The 13,244-nt window shown below is 43.8% G+C and overlaps 1 protein-coding gene across 1 annotated transcript in view; it reads left to right on the top strand.

The window, feature by feature from the left end:
* Positions 1–7,447: 7,447 nt before the first annotated feature.
* LOC102163721 (zinc finger protein 415-like) overlaps positions 7,448–13,244 on the top strand; it is a 28,275-nt gene continuing 22,478 nt past the window's right edge. The window contains exon 1 of the mRNA XM_084961844.1: positions 7,448–7,593. The gene's annotated coding sequence lies outside the window, so the exon portion shown is untranslated. The remainder of the gene's footprint in view (positions 7,594–13,244) is intronic.

Below are 13,244 nucleotides of genomic sequence, written 5' to 3'. Positions count from 1 at the left end.
TTTGTTTTTTCTGTGAGTCTGTTTCTGCTTTGTATGTAGATTCATTTGTATTACTTGTGGATTCCTTGTGTAATGTCATACAGTGCTTTTCTTTTTCAGTTTGATTTACTTCACTAGGTATAGTATTTTGTAGGTCCATCCACATAGCTCCAAATGGCAATGTTTCATTATTTTTAAAAATTAAAGTATAGGTGATTTACAATGTTCTGTCAATTTCTTCTGTACAGCACAGTAACCCAATCATACATATACATAATGTTTTTTTCTCATATTATCTCCCATCATGTTCTATCACAAGTGTTTGTATATAGTTCCCTGTACTATACAATAGGACCTCATTTCTTATCCTTTTTTTTTGTTGTTGTTGTTCTTTAGGGCCACACCTGCAGCACATGAAATTTCCCATACTAGGGGGTCAAATGGGAACTATAGGTGTTGGCCTATGCCACAGCCACAGCAGCATGAGATCCGAGGTGTGTCCGTGAGCTACACTGCAGCTCGCAGTAACGCTTGATCCTTAACCCACTGAGTGAGGCCAGGGCTCGAACCAACATCCTCATGGCTACCAGTCAGGTTCATTTCTGTTGAGCCACAATGGGAACTCCAATATCTCATTTTTTTTAATGGCTCATGTTCTATGTGTATATATACATAAGTGTGGGAACATGGGTGGTTTCTGTGTCTTGGCTATTGTAAATACTGCTACTACGAACGTTGATGTGCATCTGTCTTTTCTAATTGGAGGTTTTTTCATTTTCTGTGTATATTCCCAGGAGTGGTTTTTCTAGATCATATGGTAGCTCTGTTTTTAGAGTTTTAAGGTATATTCATATTGTTTTTTTTTCAAAAATTGGTGCAAATATGTTTATCACAATGAAATTCTCTGTGACTTCTATTTAAATTTAATATTTCCCCAATCTTGATATTTCAGGGAGTAGCATCTTCAGACTTAAATGTATACTCAAATCGAAGACTGATTCAAATCTAAGACTTAAGAAAGGAAAGTCATCTTCAGGGAGAAGCTCTGTCTTTGTAAGTAGAAGTAATTGACTTAACAGGCATAATATGATTCACTTTTAAAGAATGTTCTTTGATATGACACTTTGGTAGTAATAGGAACAAACTTTCTTACTTTATGCTCAACTAGGGCATATGTGGCAAATTGTACTGCCAGTTAAATGGATTTTTAAGGTAGATAGATCTTGGTTAGAGTATATCTTTATATATTATGAATATTGGTTCACTATCAGATACACAATTCGGAAATATTTTCTCTCATTACAAAGTTTGTGTTTTAATGTTGATAGTTTCCTTTGTGTAGAGAAGCTTTTTGTTTGTTTTTTTTTTTTTTTGGTTTTTGTTGCCTTTGCTGTGATGTTATATATATATATATATTTTTGTCTTTTTTGTCTTTTGTTGTTGTTGTTGCTATTTCTTGGGCCGCTCCCGCAGCATATGGAGGTTCCCAGGCCAGGGGTTGAATCGGAGCTGTAGCCACCGGCCTACGCCAGAGCCACAGCAACGCAGGATCCGAGCCGCGTCTGCAACCTACACCACAGCTCACGGCAACGCCGGATCGTTAACCCACTGAGCAAGGGCAGGGACCGAACCCGCAACCTCATGGTTCCTAGTCGGATTCGTTAATCACTGTGCCACGACGGGAACTCCTGTGATGTTATATTTAAAAAATCATTACCAAGATACATGTCAACTACCTTGCCCCTAATGGGTTTTTATAGGAGTTTTAAGGTCTCAGGTCTCACTTTCAAGTCTTTAATCTATTCATCAATTTTGAATTGATTCTTCCTTTTTTTTTTTTTTTTTTTTTTGTCTTTTTGCCATTTTCTCGGGCCACTCTCATGGCATATGGAGGTCCCCAGGCTAGGGGTCAAATCAGAGCTGTAGCTGCCAGCCTACACCAGAGCCACAGCAATGCGGATCCAAGCCGTCTGCAACCTACACCACAGCTCATGGCAATGCCAGATCATTACCCTCTGAGCAAGGGCAGGGATCGAACCCGCAACCTCATGGTTCCTAGTCGGATTCATTAACCACTGTGCCACAATGGGAACTCCCGAATTGATTCTTATATGTGGTAACATAGCAGTCCAGTTTCATTCCATTGAAAACTTTTTAAAATTTTATTTTTAGGGCCACACTTTCTGCATATGGAAGTTCCCAGGATAAGGATCAAATCAGAACTACAGCTGCCACCCTATGCCACAGCCACATCAGTGCAGGATCTGAGCCACATCTGAGAAGCACACCAGAGCTCACCGCAACACCTGATACCCAACCCAATGAGCAAGATCAGGGATCAAATCCACATCCTCATGGATACAAGTCAGATTTGTTTCCACTGCACCACAACGGGAAAGCATAAAATTTTTTTAAATTAAAGTATAGTTGACTCACAATATTCCTTCAATTTCTGCTATACAGCAAAGTGAGCCGGTCATATATATATATGTGTGTGTGTGTGTGTAATACATATATTTGTATGTGTTTTATATATATATGTGTATATATATATATATATATAGAGAGAGAGAGAGAGAGAGAGACATGTATATACATGCTTTTTTTTCATACTATCTTCCATTGTGTTCTAACCAAAGATTTGGGCATAGTTCCCTGTGCTATACAGTAGGACCCCATTACTTATTCATTCCAAATGTAATATTCTGCATCTACCAACCCCAAACTCTCAGTCCATTCCACTTCCTCCCCCTTCTCCTCCGGCAACTACAAGTCTGTTTTCTATGTTCATGAGTCTGTGTCTTTTTCAATTTTGTAGATAGATTCATTTGTGCCATATTTTAAAAAATTATTTCATTTTATTTTTTGTTTTTTAGGGCTGCATCCATGGCATATGGGAGTTCCCAGGCCAGGGTTGAATAGGAGCTTCAGCTACCAGCCTACATCACAGCCATTGCAACGTGGGATCTGAGCCGCATCTGCGACCTACACCACACTCACAGCAACGCCAGATCTTTAACTCACTGCGTGAGGCCAGGGATCAAACCTGCATCCTCATAGATCCTAGTCAGGTTTGTTAACCACTGAGGCATGAAGGGAATTCCCCATATGTGCCATATTTTAGATTCCATAAATACCACATCATATGGTATTTGTCTTTCTCTTTCTGACTTACTTCACTTAGTATGAGAATCTCTAGTTGCATCCATGTTGCTGCAAATGGCATTGTTTTGGCCTTTGTATGGCTGAGTAGTATTCCATGTATATATGTACCACATCTTCTTAATCCATTCATCTGTTGATGGACATTCAAGTTGTTTCCACGTCTTCGCTATTGTGAATAATGCTGCAATGAACATAGGGGGTGCATGTATTTTTTGAATGAATGTTTCATCTGGATATGTACCCAGGAGTGGGTTTGGTGGATCATATAACAGTTCTATATTTAATTTTCTGAGGAATCTCCATATTGTTTTCCATAGTGGTTGTACCAATTTCCATTCCCACCAACAGTGAAGGAGGGTTCCCTTTTCTCCACACTGTCTCCCACATTTATTATTTGTTAACTTGTTAATAATGGCAATTCTGACTGGTGCGAGGTGTTAACTCATTGTGGTTTTGATTTGTATTTCTCTAATAATTAGCGATGTTCATGTGCCTACTGGCTAACCATATGTCATCTTTGGAGAAATATTTATTTATTTCTTCTGCCAATTTTTCAATTAAATTGTTTATATTTTTGTTTTTGAGTTGTATGAGATGTTTGTATATATTTGAGATTAAGCTCTTCTTGGTTGCATCTTTTGTAAAGATTTTCTCCCATTCTGTGGGTTGTCTTTCTTTTTTATCATGGTTTTCTTCCTGTGCAAAAGCTTTTGATTTTAATTAGGTTCCATCAGTTTATTTTAGGAGGTGGATCAAACAAATGCTGTGACTTATGTCAGAGCGTTCTGCCTATATTTTCCTTCTGTTTTATATTATCTGGTCTTATATTTAGAGTTTTTAATCCATATTGTGTTTATTTTTGTGTATACTGTTGGAGAGTCAGTATTTTAGTATTTTTCTAGATATGAGAAGATGCAAGAATTTGGGCCCATAAAAATCTTTACCTGAAATCTAACTATCTGAAAGCCTGTTCTGTCACTTTTTTCCCTTCTTTTTGATTTTCACCTTGAACTCAGGGAGTGTGGAAGTTCAGCAGCTTCCATGGGTCAAGATTTAATCCTTGTAGAGGCAGATAGCAAGTGCCAAGCTCCAATTCACAAGGTTCTCCCAGTCATAGGTTTGACCAAAGTTTTGGGGAGGCATTTAGTTCCACGGTGCTAGGAGTGAACATTCCTAGGTCTGACAATGATTTCGCTGACAGGCCACTCAATGTGCTATTACTGGATGAGGCCTTATTAACAGTAGGCAAAATCTCTAGTCTCTCATGGTCCAGGAAAATATTCCCTCTTGTTGCATTTTCCCGTATCTACAGATTGCTGATCTCAGATGAAACTGTATATCATTTTATAAGAGACTCAGTTACGTGTTTGGCAGTGCAAGAAATAGCAATTTTGTAAAAAACAGTTAATAAAAATAATATAGACAGCAGTATTAGTAAAATCATAAGTAAGAATTTAAGTTAAAAGCTTCACCAAATACAGCCCAGTATATCTCTGTTCAACTAGCTTAGTCTGTTCCTTATCTTTAAAGGAAATTTTATACTGGCTTTAAAGGAAATTTTATGCTGGCTTTGTCCATTTAGCCTAATTTCCTGGTGTTATTAGGCTGGTTATATCTAGATGGTAATTGTTTTCAACATAAGGGCGTCTTTACATTTAAATTACCATAGTCTGGCAAAGTTATGTTCCTTGGCTGAAGTCTTACTTGTTGCAGATTGAGTTTGAGTAACATTAGAAGAAAACATATTCATGGCCTAGGTCAAAGCAGGTATTAATTGGCCAGGTGAGGGAATCTCACTTTAGTAGCATCAATAACAAGAGCCTTGAAGGGGAGAAACCCAAGGTAAATCAGAAGTAATAGATACAGGTAATTGACCACAAACCCAAGCATTGGATTGATTTCTAAAATTCACATAAAATCATGTTCATGATAAAAAAAACATTTCATTTGTGTGTTAAAAAACAAAAGCCAAGAGGAAAACAAATAACCATATGGGTCAGGTGTGGCAATCTTGGGACAGTGGTCTACTTTTGATGTCATCTTTTTGTTCAGGCATTTATTTGTGGACTTATTAATAATGGACCTTCTTACTGGTGTGAGGTGGTGTCTCATGGTAGTTTTGATTTGCATTTCTCTAATAATCAGGGATGTTGAGTATTTTTTCATGTGCTTGTTGGCCATCTGTATCTCTTCCTTGGCGAAATGTCTATTCAGGTCTTTCACCCATTTTTCCATTGGGTTGTTGGCTTTTTTGCTGTTGAGTTGTATAAGTTGCTTGTATATTCTAGAGATCAAGCCCTTGAAAAGACTCATTTAATTTGGGTTTCTGGCATGATGTTAAACTATGGAAGGAGTCCATACCTTGGGTAAACCAATGGAGGCTGGGAGAGGTAGTTTATCAGGTTTTGAATGAGAAAGGAGAAGGGAGGGGAGATAGAGGGAGTATGACTTTGGAGAGATGAAGGAGATGGGTGAGAATTCTGGCCATGGTCTGGGTTAGAGTCCTCATCCTGTGGCTGATTGAGAGTTGAGGGGACAGTTGTGTTGGTGGGATCAAATTCAGAGAGAGAGGAAGGATAAGGGGGTGGGGGATTTTGTGACCTAGAGATAGGGTTTTCGTTGAGCAGAAGGACCTGGTAGGAATTGTAGGTTTTACATAAGGAGGGTAGGGATCTTAGGAAGATGAAAGCTTGGATATAGGGAACCTCTGACCACTTCCTGTTTTGTTGGAGAAAGTTTTTAAATCTCTTTGAATTTGGAAACTGAATGTGTTGTTTGCAGTCCACTGGCCACCACTGTCCAGTTTATATTGAGGCCATGTTACATTACAGAGAAATATTGGGTGCTTGGGCTGAATATCTGAGGTGAGACCCAGTTAGGTCAGATTTTTTTAATAGACATCCCAAGAAGGAGTCCTTCGGAGGTTGTGAAGAAGCAGAGCCCATAGTAAAGTTTGGAAGTGGATATTTTGTGAAAACAATTCTCTTGGATCATCCCAGACTGCCAAGAGGTGTCCCCCTAGGAGAGATGGGAGTCTGGCTGTACCTGGGCCACACAGACACTCAGAGAGGCATCCCCCAAGAGGTCTGGGATCTGAAATGGACTCGTTCCCTTATTAAAAAACATCTTTTTTTAGGACGGAGGCCCAAACGACTGAGCACTCAGATTTTCAAACATGGAAATGGGCTGGAGGAAAGAAAACATTCAGATCCGAGGTTTGAAGGAGAAAAATAATCATAAATCACTCACCTTCCACTTTTGGTGACATTGGGACTAGTGTGGAGTGCGATGGGGCAGCAATTCTTAGAGGTCCTTACAGTCTCAGATCTTAACAGTTATTAAGGGGTCAAAGAAAGAGATTTTCACTCCTAAGAGTGACAGTTAACTTAGAGTGAGACACAAAGAGACCTTTGTAACTGGCCAAGGAGTTGCCCTGGCCAGAGTTCTCTCTGTTCACCAAAAGCCTCAATAGTGTGCAGGACACTTAGAAGAACAGAGTAAGAGGCAGGAGACTTTTACCCGTTTTGGTGTAAACTACTCACCCTTTAGCTTTGGGGCATCCTTCAGAGCGCCCCAGAGAACAGCCCTACAGCCCTGGAGTGTCCTCAATTGTCTCTCCTGGCCCAGGGCGTTTGTGGAGGTCTTGAAATGGAAGGACCAGGTAATCCTCCCTGGTTTCATTAAAAAAAAAAAAAAAAAAGGTAGAATGGCTGAGTCAAAGGAGACAGAGGCTGGAACAGTGAGATCACAATCAAGTTTATCGACCAGCAGAGGGGCAGGAAGCGCTGAGCAGAGAGAACTCGGGCTCCCTGCAACTGGGGCAAAGGCTTTTTTATAGTTAGGGTTTGGTGTGATAGGTCACATGGTCTCGAAGAGAATGGAGAAGGGGGCTTGGGAAACAGGGAAGGAGGATTTAGGTCATTAAGTGTGAATTTTAACAGTCCGTTTGGATCTGTTTATTCTGAAGTGTAAGAGCTCTTTAAATGATCTTGGTCCTGGAGCCTTGCTGAAATCGTGCCTGGAGCCTAGGTGGGATCTTGATGGTATGGTGGTTTTACGTCCTCCGTTTGGTACTCTTCCTCCAGTTTATAGACACCACCTAACACCACTACACTGCTCTACACAAGCACTTTGGATGAGCAGTTAAGGGGACGTTACAGGGAAGTAGCATCTGCCCCTCGCCCGCCGCTTCCCAGCACAGATCTGCCAAGGCCCCGCCCCTGGGATCCCTGCCGCTTACTCTGCGCCTGCGCAGTTTCTCACGGAAGCGGAAGCCAGGAGTGCGGGGTGAAGGTCATAGGGCACAGCCAAAGTTTCTCCTTTCCGGTATAAAGCGGTGTGCCGGGGTCCCGTTTACTTCTTCCTCAGGCTGTGGGGGTTCCTACGACCCTAAAGTGCCAGCAGCCAGCCCTCCGCCCCCAGTGAATCCAGACGTCCATTCCGAGTCGGGTATGTTTTCCTTTGGGTTTCAAATTGCTCTGTGTCAGCTCCCGGAACCCTCGGGCATTTCTGCCTTCGGTCCACGTAGACACTCCCTTTCCAGTGTAAAATCCTTTATTACCACCGCCTCCCTACCCCCATGGAAAGCCCTCTTCTGCGAGGTGGAGCCGCGCCCCCAGCCTCGCTTTCCGCCCCGCTCCTCGCCCTGGTCCTGGGATTCTGGATCCCGCCCTCTCCTAAGACACCCTCCCTCCAGCCTCTCCCTCCTGGGGGCTCCTCTGGCCAGTCCTAGTGCCCCGCAGGCCTCCCCTAGAGAGTCAGTTCTTCCCCTCATCCGCGTAGGGGGAGGTGACCTGGCCTACTCTGTGACACCCAGTGTTGTACCGTCCCAAATTGCACCGGTTAGAAAATAGTCTCTTCATGTAGGTGGGCATCTTATTCAGTTGTCATCCTGTAAATATCGGGGCGGGGCCGGGGGGGGGGGGAGTGAGGAGAGGCAGGTGCAGAGCACCTGAGAGAGAAGTAGGAAAATCAAGGAGAATGAGAGAGAACCGAAGGGAACTTAAAGGGTGGCTGAGGGACTTGTAAAGAGACAGTAAAATGAAGGCGAGTGAGTCTTGAAAGTAGCAGGTGACTAAAATAGAGAAGAAAATTTCTAAAAGCCGGATCTGCAGGGATTGGAGCGCAACACAGGGCAGGGGATGGCGAAGGAGGGATAACTGCGGCGAGGCACTTCACAGAGAGTCCCAGAGAGGATAAAAGAGGGGGAACCTTGGCGTTTTGAGCAGCATGGTGCTGGGAGAGAAAGAGATAAATAACAAGAAAAGCAGAGGAAGAGATCGAGCAGGCAGGAAGCATAGGCACTTGAGAGGCCAGAGAGTGAGGAGGGAGGGAGTGTCACAGGGATAGAAGGGGTGTAACCCCGAGGGCAGAGAGAGAGCAGAGTCTGGGGGAGGGGGCGCAAAGAGCATCAAGAGGGGGAACAAGTCGCAGAGTGGGGGCAGGAGAGGTGTAAGGAAAGAAACTAGAGGAGCGCAGAGACCACAGGAGAATGGAGGGGAACCAAAAGAGAGACTGAGACAGAGACGAAATAGGAAAACAGATAAATGGGATGCATTGGAACGCATAGTAGTGCAGGACCAAGTCTGCCCAGTGGACCTCCAGGATCCCATTTCAGAATTCACTTACAGCTAAGTCTGTGTATTCACCACGAACTGTTTCAAATGTCTCCCATCTGCCTCAGGACGCTCACTTGTAATATGGAGGTGAGAAGCTAGAACAGAGACTGAGTCTTGTTTGGCCAAATTGGGTATGACTGGGTGTGGCAGTTCTTTTTGGAGAGTGTCCAGCTGTATTTATTTATTAAATACATTTATTATTAAAGCATTGTTGATTTACAGTGTTCTGCTCATTTCTGCTGTACAGCAAAGTGACCCAGTTTCACAAATAAACACGTACTTTTTCCCTATTCTTTTCCATTATGGTTTATCCCAGGAGACTAGATTAAGTTCCTTGTGCTATACGGTAGGACATCATTGCACAGACAGTGATGTCCATGCTAATGTAATAGTTTGCATCTACTAACCCCAGACTCTCGATCCATCCTTCGCCCTCTCCCCTCCTCCTTGGCTACCGTAAGTCTCTCACTGCCAGTCTGTTTCTGCGTTGTAGATAGGTTCATTTGTGCCATATTTTATTCTTTGTTTCAAAGTGAAGAGTACTTGATTTACAGTGTGTTAATTTCTGCTGTACAGCAAGGTGGTTCAGTTATATATATATATATATGGATTTTCTTTTTCTTTTTTGGCATATGGAGTTCTGAGGCCAGGGATCAGATCCGAGCTTCACTCACGACCTAAGCTACAGCTGCAGCAAGGCTGGATTCTTCTTCCGCTGTGCCGGCCTGGGATTCGAACCTGCGTCCCAGTGCTCCCAAGATGCTGCAAATCCTGTTGTGCCGCAGTGAAAATTCTACATAGCGTTTTTGAAAATATTCTTTTCCAGTATGATTTATCATAGGACACTGAATATAGTTCTCTGTGCCAGGCAGTAGGAGCATGTTGATTTTCCCCTTCCTGTGTCATAGCTTACATTTGCTAGCCCCAACCTCTCACTCCATCCCCCCATCAACCCCCTTACCCTTGGCAACCACAAGTTTTTCTCTAGGTCTGTGAGTCTGTTTCTGTTTTACAGGTAGTTTTTTGTGTCATTTTTTAGATTTCGGAGATAAGTGATATCATGTGGTATTTGTCTTTTTCTGATTTATTGCACTTAGTATGATAGTCTCTGTTGCATCCATGTTGCTGCTTGTGGCATTATTTCATGGTTGGTTGGTTGGTTGGTTGGTTGGTTTTGCCTTCCTTGCAGTGTATGGAGTTCCTGGGTCAGGGATCAGATCTGAGCCACAGTTGGGCATATATCCCAGCTGCGGCAATACTAGATCCTTTAACCCACAGTACCAGGCTGGGGATCAAATCTGTATCCTGGCACCGCAGAAATGCCACTGATTCTGTCGTGCCATGGCAGGAACTTCGTATTTTGTTCTCTTTTTAATGGCTGGGTAGTATTCCATTGTTTGTATGTACTACACCTTTGTCCATTCATCAAGACGAGCCTAGTGAATGGTGTGTGCACCTTTCTCTTGTAGCCCGGGGGCTGTGGGACTGTTGCCAAAGGGTATCTCAATTCTGGCTGGAGCACCTGGAATTGGGTTTATGGGTAGTCGTGGGGCACATTGCATGATTTGAGGTGTCATAGTGTCTTAGCTCAGGTTCCTTGGGTATCACCACTGAGACTGAGGGTTTCCATGCTTTGTTTGTTTGTTTGTTTGTTTTTCAGATATTTCATGGTCATGTGAGAGGAGGAATGAAGCCAGTGTATTTAGGCTGGGGGAAACATTTTCCCTCAATGTTAGATGTGTGGCCTGAGCTAAGCCTGTAGGGATCATTGGGTCCAAGAAAATGGGTGCCTTGTCCTCTGGTGATGGGGCTAGAGGGTGCCCCGCAGCCTCCACTCCTTTTAGAAATCATAGATTATTGTGCAATTTAGAGTAATATAGGGAAGATTTCAGAGATGTGTCTTCTTGGGGTTTTTTTAAATTTCTTTTTAGGGCCACACCTGCAGCACATGGAAGTTCCTGGGCTAGGGGTGGAAGTGGAGCTGCAGGTGCAGGCCTGCACCACAGCCCTAGTAATGCCAGATCTGAGCCACTTCTGCTACCTACACTGCAGCCTGAGGCAGCGCTGGATCCTTAACCCACTGGGTGAGGCCAGGGATTGAACCTGTATCCTCATGGATACTAGTCGGGTTCTTAACCCGCTAAGCCACAGTGGGAACTCCTTAGAGCTGTGTTTTGAGTTGCAAATAAAGTTTCATATGCACCAAGAATGATACAAAAGAGAATTTGGGATGTTTCCTTCAGAGGTGCTGAGGTCTCATTGGGGCATGTGCATCACTGAAACATTTTATTTGGAAGTGACAGTGTTTGGTCTGCAGTCACTGTGAATGAAAATACTGTGTTTGGGGTCTGATGGTTCCTTGGGTGTCTTCACGTGTCTTTTTCCCTCAAGTCTGATTTATTAATTGGTTTTTGTTTTGTTTTTTCTTTTTAGGGCCACTCCTGTGGCATATGGAGGTTCCCAGGCTAGGGGTTGAGTCGGAACTATAGCTGCTGGCCTATACCACAGCCACAGCAACGCCAGATCCAAGCCATGTCTGCAACCTACCCCACAGCTCGTAGCAATGCCAGATCCTTAACCCACTGAGCAAGGCCAGGGATTGAACCCACAACCTCATGGCTCCTAGTCGGATTCGTTTCCTCTGCACCATGACAGAAACTCCAAGCATGATTTATTAGAATTTGGAAAGTTTTCTGGCATTTTATAGCAGGATTAGTGGGTCATTTGGGGTTGAATAGAGGCTATGTTGGACCCCATGACCACGTGTAAATTCATTTGAATCCAGAAGGGAAATTACGAGTACTAAGCTGCACATGGCAAAAAATTTTCATTAGGGAGATTCTGCTACATATGTGTCTGTGGACACAACTTGAGAGGAGCCATTTAAGTTCTCTGATGTTGGAGTTCCCATTGTGGCTCAGCAGTAACAAACCCAACTAGTATCCATGAGGGTGCAGGTTCACAGCTTGACCCCACTCAGTGGATTAAGGATCTGGAGTTGCCATGAACTGAGGTATAGGTCGCACACGCGGCTCAGGTCTGGCGTTGTTGTGGCTGTGGCGTAGGCCGGCAGCTGCAGCTCTGATTTGACACCTAGCCTGGGAACTTCCACGTGTCATGGATGTGACCCTAAAAAGAAAAGGGAAAAAAAAAGCTCTTTGATGTAGGAAAAATTGTTGCAAGACTCAGAGGGCTAGCAAGCCCGCAGTGACATGGGAAGCTGTTCCTGCTACTTTCTTTCTTCGAGGCCTGTACTGGTTCCTCTGCTGCTCTTTGTTACCTGCCTGAAGAAAATGCACGGGCTTGTGTACACATTCAGTATGGAGAACAGTGACCCTGGTGCTTTGTTGGTGGGAATGTAAATGCAATGGCTCTTACCAAAAACAATATGGAGGAGTTCCCGTCGTGGTGCAGTGGTTAACAAATCCGACTAGGAACCATGAGGTTGCGGGTTCGATCCCTGGCCTTGCTCAGTGGGTTAAGAATCCAGTGTTGCCATGAGCTGTGGTGTAGGTCACAGATGCAGCTTGGATCCCGAGTTGCTGTGACAGCTACAGCTCCGATTAGACCCCTAGCCTGGGAGCCTCCATATGCCACAGGAGCGGCCCAAGAAATGGTAAAAAGACCAAAAAAAAAAACCCCAATATGGAGGTTCATATTAGAACATATTAGCTTCATACATTAGAACAGACACCCAATCTATGAAGCCCACCTCTGGCTAGTTTACTTAAGGAAAGGAATGTATGGGATTGAGGAAAGTGGCTGTAATGTGTACCTCAAATGTGCATTGTGCTGAATATTGTTCATCACGTTGGGTTACTGTGTCCTTGGAATTTGCTGATAATAATACTACTTTCAGTGTTCTCAGCTCCCAGGAATTCATGGTAACTGTGAATTGATGGAAGTGTAAATTACTTTAGTGCGATAATTACTGCAGTGTATACGTGTCACATAATCGCATTGTATGCCTCACATGTACACTATTATTATTTGTCAAGTAGACCTCAGTAAACCTAGAAAAGAAAAAGAAAATGTGAGGTGTGCTGGGCTTGCCTCCGCTGATCGCTGCTCAACCCAGGTTTCACATTAGATCAATGAGGCATGTTGCATGTACATGTTTTTCCGATTCTCTCCTGACCACAGATTTCCCCTCATATGGTCAGTGTGGGATCCAACCTCAGTAATAGTTAGGGTGCCGCCGATGATTCCAATCCGGATCCATCCTTGAGCAGCAAGGCTCTGCATCCTCCCAATCCTGGGGGCTGGGATCTGGGCTGAGGGGGCGGGGGCTCGGCTCTGCACGGGGATGGAGCAGGGCTGGTCTGTGACCTGCAGGGGGTTGTGGGGTCCAGCTGAGGTGCCAGCTGAGGTGCCCACGGCTGCAGTGTGGGTGAGGGCCTCACCAGGAGGGGAGCATGATCTCAAGAGAGTGTGGGCACCCTCCCCTCTTGGTCTCTGTGTGGGAGTCTCCTGTCCTGAGTC

Source organism: Sus scrofa, chromosome 6 (genome assembly GCF_054392235.1).
Source record: "Sus scrofa isolate SSC_HxYL_T2T_F1_AM1 chromosome 6, Sscrofa_HxYL_maternal_Yorkshire_Landrace_v2.0, whole genome shotgun sequence".
NCBI lineage: Eukaryota > Metazoa > Chordata > Mammalia > Artiodactyla > Suidae > Sus > Sus scrofa.
The sequence above is the reverse complement of the archived record's forward strand: the minus strand, read 5'-3'. Positions and strand labels throughout refer to the sequence as shown.